Genomic DNA, 14,431 nt, shown 5'->3' with positions numbered 1-14,431 from the left:
GCGGTGCTTGGCCGCCGCTTTTCTATCTATAAATAGCCGACTGGGGGGAAATCCCAGACATTTTTAGATTTTTAAAAATCCTCCCCAGACGGCTATTTATAGACCGAAAAGCCGGATATGTCCGGGGAAATCCGGACATAGGGTAGCCCTATGTAACATTTTCTGTCCTGAAAGATCCCAAGGGCTGTATAGGTTATGCATCATAGAAAAAAAAAATACCTGCAGCCACCACAGAAAAGCAGCCACACCTAAGGTATAATAAAGCAGAAGTGTGTCTCTATTGTTAAATGCTACACTACCGAAACTGAAGAATTCCTCATCCAATATGAACCACAGAGGAATTTAGGTAGGTGGACCTTATTACACAATTTAGAATTTGATCAGACTAGCTCCCTTACCCTCTTGCAAAAAGTGAAATGAAATTTTTAGTGATCACAAATGGTCATAACTTCAGATTTTGTTTGCTTACATCTCACCTGAAATATAGCATCTGCACAGCAAAATGCTTCCCAACACTGAACTTGGACACCGATTGGCCAAGCTGCTGAAGCTCCAGCACCATCTTGAGGCACACCATGTTTTCCTTGGAGGTTTCCCATCCAAGGATTCACAGGGGTAACTGCTTAGCTTGAGATTTCACAAGACTGCAACCCAGAATTACATGACAAAATAGCTCAAAAATACAAACTATTCCTATTCATCACCATTTATTATTTATGTAAAACCAAAAAGTGTGTTAGGTTTTTATTCATTTGCCTCAATGGGGTACTTTAGTCAAGAGAGTAATTAACCAGGCATCATTTCTGAAGCCTTATTAATATCATGCAAATGTTAACTTGGCAACATCGGCTAACATAATTCTCCATGTCAAAGAAAGCATAGACTCAAATATAGTAAAACATCTTAAATGAATCACACTGTACCAAGAATCTCTATAGATAAAAATTTTAAAATTTTATGCTTGAATAATAAGAGTACAGCAGCAGAAACATACTGCCTATGGCTGACCAGGACAGTGACGGTGACTGTGCAATGCTCAGGGAGATTTGAGAGGCTACAAAATTGAACACGCAATAATAATGGAGGTTTTCAATTATCCCCATAGTGACTGGGAAATGTCACCTCAGAAGGGGATGCAGAAATAAAATTTCTAGCCACCATTAATAACTATCAGAGGGGTAGCCATGTTAGTCTGAATCTGTAAAAAGCAACAGAGGGTCCTGTGGCACCTTTAAGACTAACAGAAGTATTAGGAGCATAAGCTTTCGTGGGTAAGAACCTCACTTCTTCTTCAGATGCATCTGAAGAAGTGAGGTTCTTAACCACGAAAGCTTATGCTCCCAATACTTCTGTTAGTCTTAAAGATGCCATAGGACCCTCCATGAATAACTACTACTTTGAATAGCTAGTCCTGGAACCCAAAAGGGGAGAGGCAATTCTTGATTTAGTCCTAAATGGAACACACGAGCACATCCAAGAGATGAGAATAGCTGCACCACTCAATAACAGTGACCATAATGTAATTAAATTTAACATCCTTGTAGAAGGAAAAATACCAAAGAAACACACCACAATAGCATTTAACTTCAAAAGAGGGAACTAGACAAAAATGAGAAAGCTTTTTGGGGCAGAGGCTGTCTTTTTGTTCTATATTTGTACAGTGCCTAGCAAATGGGGTCCAGGTTCTCTAGATGCTATGATAATACACATTTATAATAATAATAATAATATGGACAAATGTAGTCATACATCTAGGAACAAAGAATGTAGTCCTACTTAGAGGATGGGGGCTCTATCCTAGGAAACAGTGACTCTGAAAAAGACTTGGGGTTCATGGTGGAGAATCCCTTGAACATGATCTCCTAGTGCAATGCTGTTGCCAAAAGAGCTAAATCAATCCTTGGATGTATAAATAGGGAAATATCAGTATCTAGATTACATTACCTTTTTATTTGGCACTAGTGCAGACCATCATTAAAATACTGTGTCCAGTTCTGATGTCCACAATTCAAGAAGAATGCGGATAACTGGAGAGTTCAGAGAAGAGCCATGAGAATGATTAAAGGATTGGAAAACATGCCTTATAGTGAGAGACTCAAGGAGCTCAATCTATTAAATGGCAAAACACTTTGTTAAAGCAGAATTAAGGTTACCTGGTAATAGCTCATGCCCTCCCAGAACATTAAGTTCAGCAAAACTCAAACTTCTGAAAGCCAGTAAATGCCTATGCAACCTTAACTCTACACCCACGGAGATGACAATAGCACTGAGAATGATTTGCATGCACTCTTGCTGCATTCACTGTGTTAGGTGTAGATTCATTGGAAGAGGAATAAGGTGGAGCAGCTTGAAAGAACGGTGACTGTGATATTAGGAGACCTGGGGATTAGTTTGAGGAGCATCACAGAGCTGCGAGTGCAATATGAGAAGATCTGGGTCTGAGTCCTCACCCCCACATGTGTTTTATGAAAGGAAAGAGGTGTATATATACCTTGAGTTTCCACTCTAAATCTTTTCAATACAGAATTGTATAGGTTGTGTCAGTGGCAGGGCACTGATACTATTAGTAGTAAGGCCAGATATGAGAGCCATCTGTGGCTTTAATGATGGGCAGGGGAAAATAGGTTAAGGTGGTATCTTACGTGCAAGTATGAAGGGGCTATAAAAAGAGTATGAAGTAGTTTTTAAATATTACAAGTGTTGTATTCTGTTGAGGCAGCAGGCTGGGTGTTTGAGTGTACAGCAAATGCAGCTGTCCATGACAGTGAAAAGAAAGAGTAGGAGCATGTGTGTTATGGACACATTGGGGCATCGCTCAAAGAGGGCAAAATTAAGGTTGCATGAGTTTACCTTAACTCTGCCTTCCTGACTTTCAGAAGTCTGAGACTTTACTGAAATCAATGTTCTAAAAGGGCATGAGCTATCACTGGGCAAATGTAACTCTGTGTTAATGATGTATTTTGCCATTTAATTTCCTAGGTTTTTTTAAACAGAAAGTGAAATGTTTGCTGGTAGGAGTTAATGGTCATTTAGACAGTTGCAGTTCTCACCTAGGTTTGCCGCTTATATGCTCCTGTGTGTAGGTAATAATTAGACTTGGCACCATTAATTTTTTTTTTTTTGTAGGGTGATCAGATCGCAAGAGTGAAGTATCAGGACACATTGGGCGAGCGGGGAGAGGATGACGACAGACAGAGGTGCACAGAGCCATGAGAGGGAGCCCTAGGAAGCTGCGAGAGGGGGCCCTAGGAAGCTGCAAGAGGGGTTGTACGGCCCCTGCTGCAGCCCGCGCCACAAGCCACAGGACAAGGACACCTATTGAATTCAATGAGAATTTTGCATGTGAATTGATGTACCTAGTTCTGAGATTATAAAGCCAGAAGGGATCCGGTGATCACCTGGTCTCACCGCCTGTATAGCACAGACATAGAACTTTCCCAAAATAATTCCTAGAGGATAGCTTTTAGAAAAACACCATGACCCTTAGTATATTGTTAATCGTTAATTACTTTCACCATGCCTTATATCCAGTCTGAATTTGTCTAGCTGCAACTTCCAACCGTTGGCTCATGCTCTACCTTTCTCTGCTAGACTGAAGTGCCCATTATTAACTATTTGTTCCCCATGTAGATACTTACAGTCTATAACCAAGTCACTTCTTAACCTTCTTTTTGTTAAGCTAAATAGATTGAGGTCGTTCAGTCGATCACTATAAGGCATGTTTTATAATCCTTTAATCAGTCTTGTGACTCTTCTCTGAACACTCTCCAATTTATCAATATCCTTCTTAAATTGTGCACACCAGAACTGGATACAGGATTCCAGCAGTGGTTGCACCAGTGCCAAATACAGAGATAAAATAACCTCTCTACTCCTGCTTGAGATTCCCCTATTTAGACATCTGGTCACCCTATTTCTGTATGCATTTCCCCAGGTTTTTTTGTAAAAATCAAAACTGAACTGCCCCAGAAATTCTGTCATGTGGAATCATCATGAAACTCGCATGGCTCCAACCCTGCCGATGAACCTTTAGATCCACTGCACAGACTTCTGCCACTTGAGCTAATGGAGTAAGTGATGGCAGAGGCAGTAGGTTGTCATCCTATATGTGATAGATCAGCTCTATAGGGGGATGAGACACTTTTTTTGCCACTGGGTTTCACAGATACTCTGCTGACAGAAGAGGAACTATGAAACTCAGGAATCCTGGGTCTATTCCAGGCTCCTGAATGGAGTGGTCTCTAGTAGTCAAAGACCCTTCTTCCCCGTCCCCTCCAGTCTATGTCTATCCTATTGCTGTCTAACCCGCCCCAGCTCCTCATCTGATTTCAACTGCCCCCCCACTACTGCTCTGGATTCCTTGTCCCAGTTTCCTGGTCTTGTCTCACTCTCTTCTCTCCCCGCCCCCATCCCTCAGATGGGACGTTCGTTCCAGACTGGCAAAATTATAAGGCTTCCCAACATTTCAACACTTCCCATTCTAAATTTTTGATTGCTTAACTATAGGCTAGCTCTGCCTACAACAAAGCATATTCAGAACCTCTGATTAAAGAGATTATAAGTGTAACAACCTCCATCATAGCTAGTCACCAAAGATTGAACCCGAGCCATCCAGACTTAAAAGCATGAGCTTCTACTACTTGAGTTCAAGATATAACTCCCTTAGCTGGTAGCTATACAGTTATCCTCTAAAAATCCACCAGAGGAGGGCACGAAACACATGTTGGACAGTGAATTACAAAAGTGCCAAATATTACTATTAGACCTGCAATCCTTTTCACAATGAACATCAGCGGGGGATAAACTGGGAGTTTAAGAATATTTAGAAAACAATTTTAGAAAAACATTCAGTGCTGTGGTTTAAAAGAAAAAAAACCTGTTAAAACTTATAACTTAGCAGTATTCAGTGTTTGGAAAAAAAAACTTCTAGGAGCTCTGGGATACAAGTTAAGAATGTTGAAACAGGAAGATGTTATGCTTAGTTACCACTTGGGCAAGGCGGCGTGCTATGCAATACTTGCAAGATTTCACTGTAATGTTTTACAATATACAGCAGCGCAATGCTGATTCCATTGATTTTGTTGAGCAATTCATGCTGATTTTATTTCAGCCCACATCTTAATAGTTTTGAATGCTATAGATCACAATTTTCAGCTCAGTTGGTCTGAATATGCAGAGCTTTAAAACTGCTATGCTCTAAACTGTATATTAACTACAATTTTATAAACCTGCATGTCAGAGAACTGTGTGCCACTACTACTAGACAGTGGCACAAGGCAATTCAGTGTGAATCACAGAAATGTAGGACTGGAAGGGATATCAACAGGTCATCTAGTCAAACCCCTGTACTGAGGCAGGACTGAGTAATAACAACACTAGACCATCCTTGACAGGTGTTTGTCTAACCTCTTAAAAAACTCCAATGACTGCTATTCCATAACCTCTCTAGGTAATTTGTCCAATGCTTAACTACCTTTACAGTTAGGAAGTTTTTCCTAATGTCTAACCTAAATCTCCCTTGCTACAATTTAAGCCCATTGCTTCTTTTCCCTGCATATCCTGAGTGGGACGGGGGTGGGTCCAGGCAGTGGGATTGGGGGGAGGGAGGTCGAGGAAGTCAGTGGGTGTGTGGGGATGGACAAGTGGAAGCAGGGTGGAGGAACTGAGGGGGACAGGACTGGGGCTGGGGGAGTCGGGAGGGGCTGAGGGGGATGGGACAGGACTGGGATGGGGGGGGAGTAGGGTAGGGGCTGAGGGGAGCATGAATAGGATAGGGTAGAGAGAGCTGTGTAGAGTGGGGCAGGGGAGACAATGGGGCTGGGCTGGAGAGGGGCGGGGGTTGGGGAGAGGAACAGGGTCTGGAGGGGATGAGACAGAGGGGAGCAGGAGGAGCAATGGGGGTGGGATGACGGGAGAGGCTGAAGAAGAGATTTGGGGTAGGGCAAGGCTGAGGGCAGTGGGTTGGGGGGGGAGCAGGGGGACTGTGGGGGAGGCTGTGGGAACGGGGGGCAGGGACTGAGGGCAGTGGGTTCGGGGTGGGAGGTACAGCGGGAACTGCAGGGGAGGCTGAGGGAACAGGGTCAGGGTGGGGACGGAGGTCAGTGGGTTGGGTCTACACTGGCACCTCTCAGCATTGCTGTGCCGGGCGGCAGACCTGCACCAGCGCTACCCTGCGATGGAAGAGTCCTCAGTGGAAATGCAGACGTCATGACACAGACCCTCCTCGTCACTTCAAACCTGGTGCTGCTCTGGTCAGTCGTTAGGCTCTTGTCACTTTCAAACCCATGCAGGGTATCTGGCTCTTTTTCAGTTCTCAGGTTAAGAAAAGCCTCTGCATTTTGTGAGGGCTTCAGCATTCACTTTCCTACTTGACAAACTGTCTGCCTGGCACATTGCTCTCAGGGCATTCATCTTTATTCATTATCGGCAGGTCCATCAGATCAACAAGCAACACAGGGGGAAGCAACACAACGGTGTCAAGGATTTTTAATTTTTCAAACTACTTTGGCCTCAACAGGGATAACAGCAAAACTGGACAGAGCAGATGGGTGTCAGGATGGGTTGGGTATTTATTTTTTTCTTTTTAAAGTGAAAATGTTTGAGTCTGAGCAAAGGCTGCAAACTTCCCTTTGGAAACCTCTGCTGATCTTTTGCCCCGGGGCTAACGACAGCCTGGAATCCGGGACAGATTTCCACATCCAGCAGGGTGAGATGATCCAGTGGGCGGGGACGGGGAGGGCAGGGACTGTGGGGGAGGCAGAGGGAACAGGGTCAGGGGGGCTGAGGGCAGTGGATTGAGGGTGGGGGGAAGAGAGGGGACACTGCGGGGGAGGCTGAAGGAACAGGGCCAGGGTGGGGGTGAGGGCAGTGGGTCGGGTGAGATGATCGGGGGAGGAGAGGGACTGTGGGGGAGGCAGAGGGAACAGGGTCAGAGGGGCTGAGGGCAGTGGATTGAGGGTGGAGGGCACAGGGGGGACTGCAGGGGAGGCTAAGGGAACAGGGTCAGGGTGGGGGCTCAGGGCAGTGGGTCTGAGGGGAGCCCCCCAGAGGGACCTGCCCATGGGGCCAGGTGAGCCCAGCAGTGCTTACCTGGATCGGCTCCCAGGAAGCATCCTGCAGGCAGGTCCCTCCCAGTTCCTCTGGCCCCTTCCTAGGGTCGGGTCGAGGGGAGGGAGGGGCTCTCTGCCCGGCGACCGCTGCCTGCTGCCGGAGTCTATACGCCCCGCCCCGCTGCAGCACGCAGGGGAGTGAGACCTCCTTGCTGCCTCTCTGTATGCCCAGGGCAGGGGCAGGGCTGCGCTCTGCAGGCTCCTGCCGGCCTGGTGGCGGGCCCCGTGGGCTGGCGCCGCCGCGCCGGAAGCTCAGCTGCGCGCTGCCCCAGGGCCCAGGGAAGAAAGGTGAGTGGCGCCGGCTTGCCGCGGTCCCCCTCATATAGGGTGACCAGACGTCCTGACCAATGTAAGGTCAGGACGCGGGACAAGTCCCCTAAAATCAGGACTGTCCCGATAATATCGGGACGTCTGGTCACCCTAGCTTATATGCTCCTGTGTGTAGATAATAATTAGACTTGGCACCATTAATTATTATTTTTTTTTTTACATATATAATTTTGACCAAGTATCAATGTTTATTTTAGGCATTTTTCTGTTTTAATTTCCTGTAACTGTGTAAATTTGGGGGGAGGGAGCGAGGGGAAGGTGTCAGACAGTAATTATTCAATGACAATAGAAAGGTGAAGTGAATTCCTCAATATCATCCAGCAGGCCCAGTGGCAGAGTAAGGAACAGTTAAAGTACAGTGGTCTTTCCGCTAGACCATAGGGTCACTATGTAATTTTTCAGTGCTTCTTCTCCACTCCTACAATTTTGTTATAGTAGAATTAGCATAATCTTTTCAATGTGTAGTTGCTAATAGGGCCAGTGAGAGAAATCTCATACGTGGTCTACGTCCCAAACCCTTCAGTTTTATTACATGGTTGTTCGAGTGCCACTAAACATGTGACAGAAGATTAGTGTGTCTCTGCCCCACCATTCTGTCACAGAGTTTGAGAGCACAATCCAGACCAGTAAAGAGTTGTGTCACCACTTGCCATGCAACCCTTGGTGCCTTACAATGCTTTAGCTATAGCTACGAGCCTAGGATGCTCGTACAAGAGCTCATACAACAGCTAGCCTACAAGAATGCAGATGACACTCTGAGTGTCTATGTGCTACACAGGCCTGGTTCAGCAGCTCTGATCCCAACAACCTATCTACACCTCCATTCTAGCTCCTACCAGCCCTGGTTATAACCAGCAAGATGACCCTACCGCACTTCCAGTCCCAAATTTCCCCCAAACCGTGTGTCCTGGAGTGTCCAGTCCTCTCCTGGACAGCTCAGAGAAATAATGTTTATTGTGCCTTTAAAGAGACAAAAGCATATTACAGCTTATTAACTCAACTGGGATAAATACACCTTTCCCCTCAAACACAGCACTGAATTGGTTTATATTAAAATAAAACAAATTTATTAATAATAGGACATAAGTTAAGTCAGGGGTGGGCAAACCTTTTGGCCCGAGGGCCACATCTGGGTGGGGAAATTGTATGCAGGGCCATGAATGTAGAGCTGGGGCAGGAGGCTGGGGTGCAGGAGGGGTGCGGCAGGGGGCTCAGGGCAGGGGGTTAGGGTGCAGGAGGGGGCTCAGGGCAGGTGGCTGGGGTACAGGAGGGGGTTTGGGCTGCGGGCTCCAGCCCAGCACCACTTACCTCTAGCGGCTCCAGGGTGGCAGCGGCGTGCCTGCCTGCCCTGGCCCCACGCTGCGCCCGGAAGTGGCCAGCATGTCTGGCAGTGACTCCTGGGGGTGGAGTGGGGCAGACGGCTCTGTCGTGCGCTGCCCTCGCCTGTGGGTACCACCCTCAAAGCTCCCATTGGCCGCAGTTCCCCATTCCTGGCCAATGGGAGCTTCAGGGGGCAGTGCCTGCAGACGAGGGCAGCGCACAGAGCCCTCTGTCCCTCCTCCCCCAGAGGCCACAGGGACACAGTGCCAGCCGCTTCCGGGAGTGGCAAGGGTCAGGGCAGGCAGGGAGCCTGTCTTAGCCCCACTGCACCAAGGGGCTAGCAGTCCAACGGGCCAGATTGAAAACCTTGATGGGCCGGATCTGGCTCACGGGCCATAGTTTGCCCTCTCCTGGGTTAAGTGATGCCAAGTAAAGAAAATAAATTTAGAAAGGATTACAAGCAAATAAAACTGAAGATACGCATCTAAAAGTCTAAAACTTAACTAAACCAGAAGCCATCTTTGGCATGCAGCACTAGTCAGACTCAAGTGAATAGAGTTCTTGCAAGGTGAGAAAGATGGGGTCCTTCTTCCCTGCCAAAGCTGTCTTTTCTTCAGTCAAGACCTTCCACAGACGTACAAGGTGCTGGCTTTCCTTGTCTTCCTAGGCAAAAGATCTTTGCCTAAGCAGTTAGTTCACCCCTATTCAGTTTCCAGCAACTTCAATCCCCCCTTGGTTGAAGGACCCATCTTTCTCACCTTGCAAGGGCTCTGTTCTCTTGTATCTGTCTAGTAATGGATGCCAAAGATGGCTTCGGTTCTTGCTTATATCTTCCAAATTTCAATTACCTTTATCAAGAGGCAGGATGGCCTCATGCTGTTTCTCCCCTTCCTATAGGCTTCCCATCAACCTGTATGTAAACTGGGCTTCCAATCATTTTAATTCCACCATGTTTAATTTACATAAGAGACAGGTAAATAGCTGTGAGGTTTCCTCCTGTCTGGGAGAGACATGTTTCTCCCTTTACTTAGGCACAGACTGTAAAGTCTAATATCAATGAGTACCCAATTCCATATATAGTATTAACACACACATTTTACAGCATTAACCACCAACGTGTCATTGGCTTTCATAAAACACCTTACTTGATAAACTTTTATATAATCAGTTGATTCAATTGCTTATCATTTGAGGTTCAGACCCCCATCTTTATAGCCCAAAGTTTCTCTTCTCTGCTGCCTCTGACCCCACTTATTAGGCAAACAAAGCTATAAAGCTAATATGCAAATGGACCTTCATCGTATGTGCCTGACGCTTGGGCTGATCAGAAAAGCAAATACATATTCCTTTGTCTAGAGCAGACCTGTTTACCAACTCCCCTGACATGCCTGGCTTAAGCACGTTAGTCATCATTCCAGCATATATCCATAGCTCTCAATACAGACTGCATACATACATCACGCAAGAATATTAATAATCAGTGAGTTATTAGCTTTCCAAGGACATCTTACATGACACCTTTCAGACACGGATTATAACCACTGTGAATTGGGGTATACACCGTGAATTGAGCAGCCAGCAGAAACTTATTACCTGATACAAATGAGCCCTTTGCCCTCTGGCACTGGGATGCTCTTAGGGTCACACCTCCTCCCTTACACAGTTGCAGGAAGGTTAGCCACTGGGTGACCCAGAGGCAGCAGGTCAGATCCCTTTTTCCTGGACAGAGCATCTGCTACCATATTTTCTTTACCCTTTATATAGAAGAATCTGTTTTGTCACCTTTACAGTCTCCAGGACATAATATCAGAGAGTATTCATAATTCTAGCTACAAAGTTGGTACAAAAATTCACAGTGACATTAATGCCCAGTGTGTTTAGATTTCAAACAATATACTACATCATCTTTTAAATAATATCATGACACCAGTGTGTGAGGTGTAGTGAAGATGTCAGGCCACTATTCTGTGAATATAAATAGTGACAGAATAGTGAACCACAAATTGGCCTCTTTCTCACACATTCCCCGCAACACGTAGCCCCCCCACCAGCAAGTCCAAGTCCCCCCGACCCTTTCCCAGCCAATTAGACCACTACTTGACGCTGCAGAAGACCCATTAACATGCAAGAAGTAGCTCCTTATTGTCTCCTGCCCTATGTTGCCGTAGACACATATCACACGTAGCAGCTTACTGAAAGGCCCCACACTTCTTTGGTTATATATAGGGCCCTACCAATTTCACAGCCATGAAAAACATGTCACGGACCGTGAAATCCAGTCTGCTCCTGTGAAATCTGGTCTTTTGTGTGCTTTTACCCTATACTATACATTTTTTTATGGGGGAGACCAGCATTTCTCAAATTGGAGATCCTGACCCAAAAGGGAGTTGCGGGGCAGGAGAGTCACAAGATTATTTTAGGGGGGTCATGGTATTGCCACCCTTACTTCTGCACTGCCTTCAGAGCTGGGTGGCTGGAGAGCAGTGACTGTTGGCTGGGTGCCCAGCTCTGAAGGCAGCGCTCTGCCAGCATCAGCGCAGAACTAAGGGTGGCAATACCATACCATGCCACCCTTATTTCTGCATTGCTGCTTTCAGAGCTGGGCAGCTGGAGAGGGGCCACTGTTGACTGAGGGCTCACCTCTATAGGCAGCTGCGTAGAAGTAAGGGTGGCAATACTATACCATGCTATCCTTTCTTCTGTGCTGTTGGTGGCTCTGTCTTCAGAGTTGGGCTCCTGGCCAGTATCCACCTCCAGCTGGCCAGCACCACTGCCAACAGCAGCAGTGCAGAAGTAAGGGTAGCAGTACTGCAACGCCCTCCTACAATACCTTTGCAACCCCTCCTCCCCAACAACAACTCCTTTTTGGATCAGGACCCCTACAATTACAAACACTGTGAAATTTCAGATTTAAAGAGCTGAAATCATGAAATTTACAATTTTTAAAATTCTATGACCATGAAATTGACCAAAATGGACTGTGACTTTGGTAGGGCCATAGTTATATAGTCTGAGCTGCACAGAGAGCTGGACCCTCATTCTTACTACTCACCTCCAGCTGAGTGGGGTCACCTATGGGGATGTGGGAAAAGGGGTGCAGGGTCACATGGGAGGAGGGGGCTGGTTGAGGGGGTGCAGGGCCAGATGGGGATGAGGGAAAAGGTGCAGAGACATATGGGCATGGGGGGAGTGGGTGTCTGAGTGGGGATGGAGGGACACACGGGGGTACAGGGACACATGGGGCAGATGTGCCTGACTGAATGTGAAAGGCTAGAGATCAGCCAGAGTCTGCATGGGGGAGGCTCTCTAACAATCCATTCCTGCCCCCCAAAAAACCCTGTTCCATATTTCTCCCACCCATACCCATCAACCCCCCAGGGTCACTCCCAGGCTCCTTCCCTCTCCCTCAGCTCTCTGTTACCCCTGACTCCCCCAAGCTTTTTCACTGCTTCTGAGGGGGGCGGGAAATACGGTTCTGCATTGTAGTTTAAATTAATTATTCAAAGTTCTGTATTTATATGCCTAGTAAGGAATCTATTTGACAAAAAACATTTCCTGAATATTTTTTCATTGTCTGTATTGTTACAGACATACTTGCTGACAGGTATTTTGAAATAAATTACCAAAATAATTGAAATGTGTGTGATTATACTGTGTTATTTTGGCCAATAAAATATGCAGAATATTGCAGAATTTTAAAATATGTGCAAGTCTTTCATTTTTTGGCACAGAATTCCCACAAAAGTAGCCCCCACGCAGGAGTCTGCCCAAGCCCAAAGCCAGTGGCCAGTGGCCAGGTGCCTGCTGCCAAGTGGGGTGAACGACCCATCTCACAGCACCACCACGCCCCTCCCATGCGGTCTCAGCCCCTGAAACCTCCAGGTAGGGCAGTGGTCAGCATAGGGTTGCCAGGTGTCCGGTTTTTGACCGTAATGCCTGGTTGAATAGGTACCTTGGTGGCGCCGGTCAGCACCGTTAATCGGGCTGCTAAAAGTCCAGTCAGCGGTGCAGCAAGGCCAAGGCAGGCTCCCTGCCTGCCCTGGCTCCACAGGGCTCCCAGAAGCGACTGCCATATCCGGCTCCTAGGTGCATGAGTGGCCAGGGAGGCTCCATAAGCTGCACCCACCCCGAGCCCTGGCTCCACTCTCCCATTGGCCAGGAACCGCAGCCAATGGAAACTGTGGGGGTGGCGTCTGTGGGGGCAGGCAGTGTACAGAGCCCCCCAGCCCCTTTGCCTAGGAACTGGACATGCCGTCCACTTCCGGGAGTTGCCCGAGGTAAGCGCCACCCGGCCGGTGCTCAGAGCCCGAACCCCTGCCCAAGGTCTGAACCCCCTGCTGCACCCCAACCCCCCTCCCAAATTCCAACCCCTGCCCTAGGCTCAGCCCGGAGCCCCCTCCCACACCCCAAACTCCTCATCCCAAAGCCCGCATCCCCCAACCCCAACCCCAGGCTGCAGCACAGTGAGGGTGGGGGAGAGCGAGAAGGAGGGAGGGGCGGGGCCTCAGGGCAGGGGGCGGGGCAAGGACGTTGGGTTTGGTATGATTAGAAAGTTGGGGACACAAGACCAGCAGCGCAAGGCCAGTGTCACCACTGTGCAGTTACCGTGGCACAGGGAATGGGGGCTGGAGAGGCGGCCGTGCGGAGACGCAGTTCCCCAGCCCCCGCTCCCCGAGCCCAGTTTCCCTCTGAGCCCCCTCCCAGTCCCGGTGCCTCAGCAAACGGCAGCGCGCACGGGGCAGGGGCTCTCACTCACTTTGACCGGGTCTCCGGCACTGCCTCGAGTTAGGGCCGCTGTTGCCGCGGCTGCCCGTTCTCCCCCCCGCCACTTGGTTTCTCTCTCATCCCCCTCCGCGGCCTGTTACGCTACTTTTGCCGAAAACAAACAACAGCTGCCAAGGAAACAACGCTCCGCAGAACGCGCATGCGCCTAAAGTGGGGCGAACAGCTCCTTTAGAAGCCGGGCGTGGAGAAGCAGCGTACATCCGGGACTTCTTCGCAGGCTTCCCACCTCAACGGCAACGGAAACACATGCGCCACTACTGAGTCCCGAAGATGAAACGCGCGTGCGCGCCTTAGAATTAAGGGAGGCCGTTGGGGGAGGAAAGGCGTATGCGCCAGAGAGTGATGCAGTGCACGCGGGGAGATGCGGACAACACGTGATGCGCGTAGGCGGCGCATGACGTTGGGGTTTATGATGCCTGCCGCCCAGCCAGGCGCGGCTGTGTTAAGGGTGGCGGTTGTTGGATGACGCAAACGGCCTCTTCTGCACTGGTTTAATGCCCCCGTAGCCGACTCCTGTTGGCGATTGGCCGCGGCAGGGCCTGCCCCAAAGCCCAGGGGCTCCGGGCCGGAGAAAGGGAGCCTCACACTCCCGATCCCTCAAGTGACCCCTTCTGGGGAGCCAGGAGCCCGCTGGGCACAGGGGAGGGCAGTGCACGCCCCTCTGCCCCAGCCAGGGCGGGGCCTAACCCTATGGGGCGGGAGGGGGATGACATGTAGGAAGCATGCAATAAAGTACATTATTATTTAAAACGTTCCTTTGACTTAGGGTGACCAGATGTCCCGATTTTTGGGTCTTTTTCTTATATAGGATCCTATTACCCCTCACCCCCATCCCGATTTTTCACACTTGCTGTCTGGTCACCATACTTTGACCTCAACATCTCACT

At 48.4% G+C, this 14,431-nt stretch overlaps 1 protein-coding gene across 10 annotated transcripts in view; it reads right to left on the bottom strand.

The window, feature by feature from the left end:
- The window catches only part of AHI1 (Abelson helper integration site 1), a 184,167-nt gene extending 170,403 nt beyond the window's left edge, over positions 1-13,764 (bottom strand). For 2 of the 10 annotated variants that reach the window (XR_004645108.1, XR_004645109.1), the window contains exon 1: positions 13,516-13,718. The gene's annotated coding sequence lies outside the window, so the exon portion shown is untranslated. Of the gene's footprint in view, positions 1-476; positions 645-13,515; positions 13,720-13,742 lie in introns of those variants that run through there. The other 8 variants (XM_034765598.1, XM_034765599.1, XM_034765596.1 and 5 more) reach the window with 6 other exon arrangements.
- Positions 13,765-14,431: the final 667 nt, after the last annotated feature.

Source organism: Trachemys scripta, chromosome 3 (genome assembly GCF_013100865.1).
Source record: "Trachemys scripta elegans isolate TJP31775 chromosome 3, CAS_Tse_1.0, whole genome shotgun sequence".
NCBI classification, from domain to species: domain Eukaryota; kingdom Metazoa; phylum Chordata; order Testudines; family Emydidae; genus Trachemys; species Trachemys scripta.
Note: the sequence above shows the minus strand (reverse complement) of the source record. Positions and strands in the feature narration are given on the sequence as shown.